This window comes from Phaethon lepturus, unplaced genomic scaffold (assembly GCF_000687285.1).
Source record: "Phaethon lepturus isolate BGI_N335 unplaced genomic scaffold, ASM68728v1 scaffold31030, whole genome shotgun sequence".
In the NCBI taxonomy this organism is placed as follows: Eukaryota; Metazoa; Chordata; class Aves; order Phaethontiformes; family Phaethontidae; genus Phaethon; species Phaethon lepturus.
The window spans coordinates 1-10,636 of NW_010510503.1; positions in this window are offsets into that span (position 1 = coordinate 1).

Here is a 10,636-nt window from a genome sequence, read left to right on the forward strand (position 1 = left end):
CGGGCCTGGCGCAGCAGGCCGAACCGGGGTAGCTCGGAAGCCGTAGGAGGCTGTCACTCATCCCTGTCATCAGCCTGAAGAGAGGCGTGTGCGCGGAGATGAGCTCATCCCGGCCTGCAGGCTGAGCTTCCCACCCTGGCACCTGCCCTCCAGGAGACGCCCGCTCAGGGCCTGGGCTGGGGGAGGCGCAGCCACAGCTCCCAACCAAGACCCAGCCCCGCTCCTCACGGGGCGGATCAGGCCTTCACGAGCTGCCCCGCTGAGGCCCCTACTCACCTCAGTCCTTGTATCGTTGCGTTGAATGTTCGATTTATTACGTGACTTATTACTCAGCTACAAACTCAGCACTTTGAGCAAACGCTCCTGTAACTGAATTCTCCTGACAAGGTAAAAGGCGATCGTCCGGCTAAGTGGCGCTGAGGAGGACGCTGGGGTGCATTCTCACCTATCAGCCTTTTTTTCTCCCACCACCCGTGCAAATCGGTACATTGTTTGATGAACCTTGGGGAGTTTGCACTTGCCCCGTGTTTCGGTGAGAGTGGATCGTGCTCGTCAAACCATGGGCTGGAGAAAGAGGCCATAGCAGATAGCTGTCACTGGCCGGTGAGGGTCCTTGAGAACATGGCTCTACTGGAGGAAAATACACCCGCGCTGCAGCCACTTTGGGGTGGTCCTGGGGCAGGAGGAGCGTGTGGCACCAAGAAGTGGTGGAGGAGAGGAATGTGGGAGACCCGCCTGGCAATGTTTTGCACTTTCAAAGCTTCCTTTGGAGATCTCCCTAGAGACCAGCTGCCACTTTGCATGATGTTATTGAAAAACGCCGCACTCGCATTTACTGCTGCTCTTTCTTTTCCTGCCTCCTTATCACTTCTAGCTGTACAGCATCCCCTTATCTGGACAGGCATTTCAGGAAGCTGCGGTCCTATTTCTGATCAGCAATATTTCCTGAAATGTTCTGCCATCTCAAACCGAGAAGACCAGCCTGACACTGCTCTGTAAACAACAAACCCACAGAGCTGTCAAATGTCAAAGCACTCAAGGCTGCAGCCTGTGGAGTCAGAGCAGTCAGCTTTTCTTAGAGGCCTTCTGGAACAGCCGGGCATCGAAAGCCACAAAGTTATCCAAGGCGTGCAACATCTACATTCACTTTATAAATAAATGCTGTCTTTTCCCATCCAGAATGCAACTTTTTTTCAGAGAAAGGGTATTTCTCTCCCATTCCTCAATCACTATTAAATTTCCTCAGAGATAACAGAAGAAAATATAAAATACTATTTCCACCCTCTTGCAAAACTTACACCAGCCCATTACTACTTCGTGACCTAATCGCAGTAGTTTTCCTTTTGTTCTTGGCATAAAAGCCGGTCGAGATTTTGGCGAGTAACATCCTGTCCTTTCCTCTGCTGCGCAGCCCTGACTATAATTCCCGTTTTCCAACATATATTTCCCCCTGCCGCCGAAAGGTCACTTGGCATTTTCCAGTGTCGGTAGGCTACCTCTTCCCCTGACACAGAGCCAGCTCTCCCCTGGCATCCCCAAGGGCTGTGAAGTCTCTTGCTATCCTTCCACTTACCAGGACTGGGTGCTTGCCTCAAGGGCTGGCACTCAGCCCTCAGTATTTCTTGTGGGAGCTGCTTAGAAAGAAGTTCTCACCCCATAGCAGCCCAGCCCAGGAACTGATGGTCTCTGCAGTTAGAAAGGAGAACTTCTGCCGTGAAGGACGTCTGGTTTGGAGATACCATTCAGCCTCCTCTTCCCCCATTACCAAAGGTTTTCTGCTGCATACTCTCTCTTCCTCTCAACTTTCATGCGTCGTCTTTGGGCGTAAATTTGAAACACTCAACAGAAATTCAAGTGAGCTGGTGCATCACGTCCAGAAACAAAAAAAACTTGTAGGCATCGTTCATGACATTGTTATTCCGATTTATTTTATTATGAATGCAGCTGACCTCTGAAGAAGCTGCAAAGGAGGTTTGTGGCAGTGCTGTAGTCAGTGAGGCCAGAAAACTCTGTGGTCTGTCTTGGATGTGCTGGGGTAGACTCAGCCCTGCACAGGAGAAGGATCATGCTGTAGTGGAAAGGTAGCATCATGCAGCCAGCCCAGCCCTTTCTGCATCGTCACACTAAGGTGCTTTGCAGCCCTCTTTCACACGTGTTCAACAACCCTTAGAAAATCAGCACTGTTTAAACATTAAAAAGTCTCTTTAAAAATTCAGCAGCAAAGTTCACCTGCTTTTTAGAGCCATATTTAAAGCAGCTTGGAAGTGCACAGCCCATGTCACTGAGTGGAGCGGGGAGAAAAGAGGAGGCTCTGCAGCCTCCAGTGCTGGGAACAGACATGCCAGTCCGCTCCACAGCGGTGGTCAGGGCCAGCTTTCACCTCTGCTACCTCTACATCTCCACAGAGAAACCTTTTAGCGCTTAACCTAGCTCTGTTTCATGAAAGCTAAGCAAAATTTGGGTCTGTTGTTTAGAGAGCCAACAAAAGTTAAGATATTGAGGCTTTTTTCCACGGCAAATGCAGATCAGCAGTTACATCATACCACAGCATTTGCCAGATCTTTTTGTGCCAGAAGGTCATGCCCCATATCCTACGAGTCCCTAGGGCTTTGCCTTCCCCGTGCCACTCAGATAAACGGATACTGTCAGTCCCATTTTTTCTGGTGCAAAACTGAGACGAAATGTGCTGCTGAAGGTCATGCAGTGAGATGGCAGAGATCACCGGCAGAGATGAAACTGGAGATCTAATGAGCTCTAGTCCAGCACATTTACAGCAGATTCAGTTACCTTACCCATGAGACTGCAGCTAAACAGTGTGCTAATGGCTCTCTGCTACGTTCACCTTTCAAGCTAATGCCTAGGTGGCTACCTGCCCAACCTTCCCTCTTTCTGCAGCTAGATAGTCATACCTTGTTCTGTTTTATTTCTTTAGGGACTGAGGTCTCCCAACGGCTCACCCACCAACAGCTAAGAATCGAATTTCTGCTTTGCGTAAGAAAAAATACAAAATAAAACCGTCACATCAGTGATATTTAACCCCCAAAGCTTCCAGGTCAACAGCTGACCACGCTGATGCTCATTTAATGTGTCTGTATGAGTTTATACACATGCAATGTGTTGAACACAGTCTATAATGTCCATTTATGGGGACTGTTTGCATTTTCCCTGGTGGCTCATAAAATACTTGCCATTTTCCATCTTGGGAAGATCTGATACCATGCAGGACTCATTTTTATCAGAAATACTCCTCCTTCTTCTCCTCATTTCTGTTCAGTCGTACTGGGACCCTCTCAGACAGATCCAGCACATTGCAACAGCAGCACATCTCCACAGCCTGACAAGCAAGCTATAATATTGCAAATGAAGATAAAATTCAGCTTTTTGCAAGAGTGCTAGACAGGCCCTGCGTAAATAAAATGCATCCTGTTTAAATGACATATTCTGTGACTTCTCTTTCTGTGCTGTTTGTTCCTTTATGCGATTCCCTTTTTGCCTCTGTGAGGAGACGTCACCCCGTGACTTGCCGAGTTCTGCCGACTTCCACTTGCCTGGGAGTAAAGCGTGACACAGGTTTGTTATTCTGGGTCACCAAAATCAGCATCACCTCCAGGAGCACAACTCTCATCATGTCTTAGCTTTCAACGTTGCTCTGAAAAGGTAGCAGTTAGTAACAACACTATTAACAGAGAATGGAAAGGTTTCTGTGCTTGAAGCAAAGGAACATGACAAATTCGAAGAAAATAACGGAAACCAGTTAAGTTAAATGCGACTGCTTTGGAAAGTACACAGTGCTTGATCCTTGCTTGATGCGAGGATCACCAGTGGCTCATAGGAACCTAGAGGATTTATTTGCCAAAGTGGTTGCCAGTAAGCTCAGAGCACAGAACTGTCGGGGCTTTTGAAAAGGTTAATATCTTCACAGCTCTTTTGCTAGCAGGGAGCTCAGGATACACAGAATACAGCGGCCCTGGGTCGGCATCTCGCTGTTTCCACCCTTTGCCATGCGTTACCATCAACTGCACAACATTTGTCTCATCCAAGCCCTCACCCACCATGATAGTTTTATACAAAATCTTTCTTGCGACATTAAAATACAAATCACTTGCCTATGGAAGCTGCATCAAGTACATTCTCTTTCAGACCACATAACTGATCCCTGCTGGGACAGGACTGGGCTGTGCCCTTCCAGCACACGGGGAGTTGGAGTTCAATACTCTTATTTTGAGAAAATTCCATGATTCTCAGAGGCGATAGCAAAACTCCGGTTGACTTCCACAAGGTTGAAGTTTGGTCTAAAGAGTTCTGTTTTCCCCATAACTTGTCCCTTTTCTACTAGGTTTCTTGAGTGCCGTTGGGTATAGGTAATGACACAGCACAGCTGAAGACCTGCGACTTCCCAAAATCTTATTTGTACTGTTCTCTGGCAAGTGTGGTGAGCAGTGGCTGGAGACATCTCCCTAGGATGCAACCTCCGGCCAAATGCTTTTGAAGACACACTTCTAGGAGCAGATTGGTATCTGCCATACTAACCCCGGGGGAACTGGAGATGTTTTTACAGAGGCAGGGTAGACCAAACTGGTGAAACTGGATTTAGTCCTGTGCACCTCTTACCTGTCTTCTTGCAGCTTTGCCCTGTCTATATAACACACGAGATGAGAATGAAGCCATAGGGCTAAACCCACAAGTAACACTAGTACTTACTACCATTCCATTGAAACAGAGAGCACTGGGGAACAACCTATTAAACATAGGGTATCCCAAGATTAGTATTTTTTGAATGTATCTCCTTCCTGGGGATATTCCGTGTGAGTGGTCCAAAGAATTACGATTCCTTTTGAAAAAGAAGTCCTTTAATTTATATTCTGAACCATGCATTCAAAAGTTTTAATTTACCCTGAGCTATGAAATTAAATTTAACCAAAATGTCGGACTGGTTATTTATGTGACTGTGAAGTCCCACCACATGGTTACTGTTTTAGCAGTGCAGTGATATCTTCGAGTACAAGTAGATGCTGGTGATGGTCATGATTTTTCCTAAGCCTTTATTTTAGGCTATAAAGGATCCTCATGCTTTGAGCCCCCACAAAGGAGATTTGAAGTAATCACAACAATTTGTGTAAAAGCTAGAGTGCATCCCATTTTCCTGCAACTTCTCAGTGTATCTTGCTAGCAGCTGCCAATGTAAGAGGGAGGAAAAAAATGGACCCAGACGGGGTGTTTGTCTCAGAGGCCCTGAACACAGCAACTGCAATCATAACCCAGAAAGCAAAGGCCTTGTGAGCAGTGTTTCCATTTTATTTTCCAGACCCTGTGTTCATCTCGGACCTCTACCCCATTCGTTGCTAACCACATACAATCTCGCATCATGCGTATCTAATTTCCAAGGGACGCTGCCGGCCTTTACTGAGATATGTTCGCTATGTCCTCTCTTGCGTTCCAGGGAGGGCTTGGTGTTCAGCAATACATCATCACCAGTAGCGTACGGCTGGCTATCTCTGCGCTCTTCCTCCAACTAGCTGAGATGGTGCTTTCCATTTCAAGCGTTGCAGCTGGGATAAGCTATACAAAAAGAATGAAAAGAGAAGTACCTATCCCAAGACAGCTAGGTTGCTACGGATTAAGCTCCTTTGATTATAGTCACTAAATATACTTTGGTTTTTCATCTGAAATACCAAAAGGAATCTGTTGGAGACCCCTGAGTCCCTTGGGTATGTTCACGCTCCTCTTACTACCCAGGATACAAGCTCTAAAAGGCTGCCAGTGAAATCCAGGCCCTCGTAGCCTCTTGAGAATATTTTTCCTATAAAGCTGCAAAACCGTAAGCAAATAGCCTTGTATGATAACTCAGAGGTAGACGCGCCGGGGAGGTTGCTGAAAAAGTCTTGGGTAGTTAGGAAGAATTAGTCTCATGTTAGAAAGCTTGTTTCTCGGTCTGCTTTGCCTGGAAGCTGAAGCACCCGTGGTGTGTCCTTCCCCTCTCCCAGCGCAGCAACAGCCGTGGCATGGACAGTCGCAGTCTGGAGCACGAGCAAGCTGTGGGAGATCTATGTAGGCCTTTTAGGCAGTTCGTTGGTTGGATTTGGTGGCTGTGGTTGATCGCTCTTGGTCTGGCTTGCAGGAGGGGGCCACGTGGTCTCCTGATGAAGATGGCTGAAAATGAGAAATACGTTTTATGTAGTTTGGGAGAAGGACACGGAGGACAAGGACAACATGAAGACAACACTGGTTATTTAGGAAAGAAAAGGGGAGACCATGGGTCTTGCATGGATTGTACCGGCCATCGGTTTTGTCTGAAAATGCTTTTTATAACCCTGAAATCCTGGTTTGCAAATGTCCGCTTTGTACTTAACTAAAAAACTGCTGGCAGATCTTCAGGTTGAGTTAAGGTGATCAGCTAAGGCAGTGGTAGTAGACATTTAGCTCTCAAAACACCCTTTCAGCGGATATCTTTAGGACAGGGCTCAGTTAAATATAAGCCATTTAAGAGATTTTAGGGAAATTCTTAAGATACTGAAGGTCCAAAGCAAGCCATGTTGTCCTGCTTGCCTTGTCTGGGACTTCACAGCATCTTGATACCACAATATAAAAGATTAACACATTCAGTGATGCTTTTTCCCTTACTCCGAACTCACAGTGATTGATAAAAATGGCAGCTAGACAAGCCAGAGAACCATAAATTCCCATCCGGCCTGAAGGAAAAAGAACATTTTAGAAAGACAAAAGAGAGATCCAGGAATTCACTGTGCAGGGTGGGAAGTCTCTTGCTGTCTAAGAAGGGATGTATTTCTCTGACCTGGCCACCTGGAGACCTCTACTAGATTACCTGGTTACAAATTGTCAAGCAAAAAATTTTATTAAAAAACCCAACAAAACAAACAGGACGCTTTAGTATGTGTATTGTCAAAATTACAGACCACGGGAGTTTTGACACCTACTCCTTGTAATTTGGGTTTCCTTCAGCAGGCAGGCACTGGTCCCTGTCACATGGCAAAGCTGTAAATGTAAGCACACAGCCAAATATAAGTGAAGGGTTAGAAGACATGCCCAATGCAAGTAGCACTGCTACATTATGATAATGCACATTTAAATGATGCAGGAACTCTGAAAATGCTGACACGCTCATATATCAGAGGTGCTCCTTAAAGGCTACAATTATTTTCCTTGTGTCTTGTGCTTTGAGACAAAGACAATGCTGGACCATGGCCATGTTTAGTTGGTGAATAGCATCAAGGAGTAAAGACTGGGCACTTATTTGGGGCTGTACGCTCACCTGATCATGACACGGAGATCAGAAACTCTCCTTTTGCATGGAAAGAGAGAAGCGGGGTCACATCACTGCTGCCAAGAAACGTTTATGGCTCACGGACTAAGCTCAGAGTCCCAGGCTGGGAAAGTTAATTCGGACTCCCATGGAGCTAGGTGATTTTCTCTGATTTTCTCCCATCCACAGACACGTGAGTGGAAGGGAGTCTAGGCTGACTTGTATGCCAAAGAAACGGGGAGATTACCGTTCCCTCTGACTCAGCATGGCTGTAGTCATACCTGGATGGCGTAAGGAAGGTCTGGATCTCTGGTTCAAAGCTATTGAGAAACTGGACCGGGTCCAGCAAAGGGAGCCCTAGGGCTCATAACCTGCAAGGGGAGGCTGGGGAGGGCTGAGGGAGCTGGGCTGCTTTAGCCTGGCAAAGAGGAGGCTGAGAGGCAACCTCACAGCACCCACTCCTACTTCAAGGGCAATTAGAAAGACGTAGGAGCCAAATTCATCTTGGCAGCGGCAGACAATATCACTGGGCGCAGCGGCTACAGATTGCACCTGGGGGAGTTCCGACGAGATGCTAGGAAAATCTTTTTCACAGAGCAGAATGTAGCTCGGGAACACATTATCCAGGGAGGCTGTGGATCTCCATCCTTGGAGGCTGGAAGTACACCTGGCTAAACCCACTGCAGATCTCATCTAGTGTGATGGTCCTACGTGGAGCTGCAGATTTGACTCCGGATCTCCAGCAGTCCCTTTCAACCAGAATTTCTACATTTCTGTGAAACCACCGTCCTGCCTCTTAGTTGTTTTTTTTCCCCTGGATAAATGCCTTTCTTTTGGCTCTAGGCACAAGTCAGATCCTTTGACTCCTTACACTGCAAGTCCGCATTTCAGATTCAAAGATGAGTCACATGCATACACGGAGGGCAATTACATCTCGGTTAGCATGAGAGCATCAGATACATGCATGGGAGGCTTAACTGGTATGGCAAAAAATAAGTAAGGTGGTGGAAACTGTAAATAACACTAACAGACATCCTTGAGACTTGTTTGAATTCAGGTTTCTCCAGTTAATTCAGTGCTTACCGTCCTTGTTGGAGAGGATTGGCGCTAACAGTTCTTTAGCTTCTGATAGCAAAAGGTCAACAAGATCTGAAGATGGAAGAGATGTATCTGAGACCGCGTCTGTTTTATCCTCTTCTGTTTCACTGTTGACTCTTACAGATATGGAAAGTGCCATCAATACTTCTATCATAGAATGGTCATTGAAAATCCTGGCCAGACTCTCTTGAAGGATATTCTATGTAAATTCTGTGTATTCAGGGGGGATTGCACCTCGATCGCTCAGCATCACAGGAGACTCTCTTTTAGACACACTTGCATCATTATGTTACAGACAGATATCTATGCATTTTTTCGAATTTCACAGAAACATGTTTCCTTCGTTATACTAGAAGTAATCATCTTGGAAACTTAAAAATTGGATTCCATCATTCTTAAAAAATGGCTTTTTTTTTAAGGGACTGGTCATTATCCATGAGCCTGTTACCTTTCAACAAGTTAATCAATTAAAAACCCACCAATGTTCTGATAATAGAGTTCGGATACATTTTTTTTCCAAGTAAAAGGGGATAGGTTTGGGTTGAAGGGGAGTCCAGAAGTCTGAACTCTCTCTTCTCCAACCATTCATGCAGTTGAGAGTCTTGCTAGCTCTTTGCTCACATGCTATCAGTTTCGGTAAGTGCTGATAGGAAAGGACAAGATCCTAAAGCCAAAAACTGACATACTTTGGGAAAAGAAGGTGAATCAAAACACTGTGTCTTTGAAACAACCTGCTTAGGGTCTCTGCTAACAAGACCAACTTAACCAGAGGAGTGTTTCACCTACTTATTCCCCAAAAAAGCCTGAATGGAGGCCAACCCCCACCAAGTACCAATCCACCAGCAGTCTCAAGATTGTCCTTCTCCCATGGTTTCACTTCCAAAGTGACAGTGTGTTTATAAACTCTAGGTAGGTTATGTGTAAATCACCTTCCCCTGAGAAAGGTCAGAAAAGGACATTTCATGTTGCTATTCACAATTCCCAGAAGCCATCTCCTACCTTTTGTCATCTGGTAAATGACTGGGTGTGCTCAGGACCTTGTGGACGTTCTGCCATGCAACAACAACAACAAAAAAAAAAGGTTTCAAACTTGTAGGAATGAATAATTCCTGAGAACAAACCCCATGGGTTTTTCCTGGTGATCAGATTTAATACGACAGTAATCAGCTTCTGCTTATTCATTGCCCTTGAAGCGAATATCTCAAGGCCTTTTGCAACTCAAGCAACATTCACAGCCTATGCAAATCTACAGACACATCTAAATTATGCATTTTAATACCAACACTAAAATATTTGAAATGCAACATAAAAATACTCTTCCAAAGAACAATTTTGCAGGCTACGTTTCAGCAAGCCTTGATCATCGCTACTAGCAATCCCTGGTTTCTGGATTGTACCCGCACGCGTAAGCTCTCATTACCATGCACGGTTAGCGAATTCTCAAACGCTACTGAGGGGTGTATTAAAAAGGAAGATATTTTGCTCCAGTGGTCAAAATCTTGTGATGTTTGACCCTGGGGCCAAGTCAAATCCATTTCCAAAGTCCATCCCCAAACCGCACAGGCAGCAGCACGTAGTGCTGCAGGTCTGGAAGCTCTTTAATCCTTCCTTCTCTGAAGCAGAGGACACGGCATCTACGCTTCCTTGCGCCCCACCGTTTCCTATTGGTTTCAAGAGCTCTTGGGATAGGTTACTAGTAGCTGTAGCAGATATACTCAATGCTAGTGATCCCATGGTGGCCAGTTTACTACTTACACAAGCTTGTATTCCTGGTACAGGTAGTGAAGTGGAAGAATAGTTAATTGAAAGAACTAAAGCAATTATGTGTGCGATTTTGCAGGAAATCTAGGGGGAAAAGCAGCACTGGAAGAGCAAAACTGCTCTTCAAGTTCACATTTGTTGTGTAGAGAACCAACCGTCCAGTTATACAGAGGGAAGGTCAAAACACATGATTTCGACCATCATGTCCAGGAACTAGAGCAGCCTCAACCAGAGCGTCACGGGAGGGACGGGTGAGCCAGGGACAGTGGAGCCACCAGGCAAAACCCACATCACAGTGTTTACATAGCTCTTAGGTATATGAGTGTATACGAGTTCATTCCCTAGTTTCTCTTAACCAACAGACAGTGACTTTTTAGGATGAGTTAGGATAAAAAAACACAACCCTCTCTTGCTTATGGAGCAGGAAGTTATTTGGACTTGCAAAATCAGCCTTCAGGTAAGAGGCCACGGTGATGCCACCAGCACCGGGGGCGGTTCAGCACTTCACCTGCACAA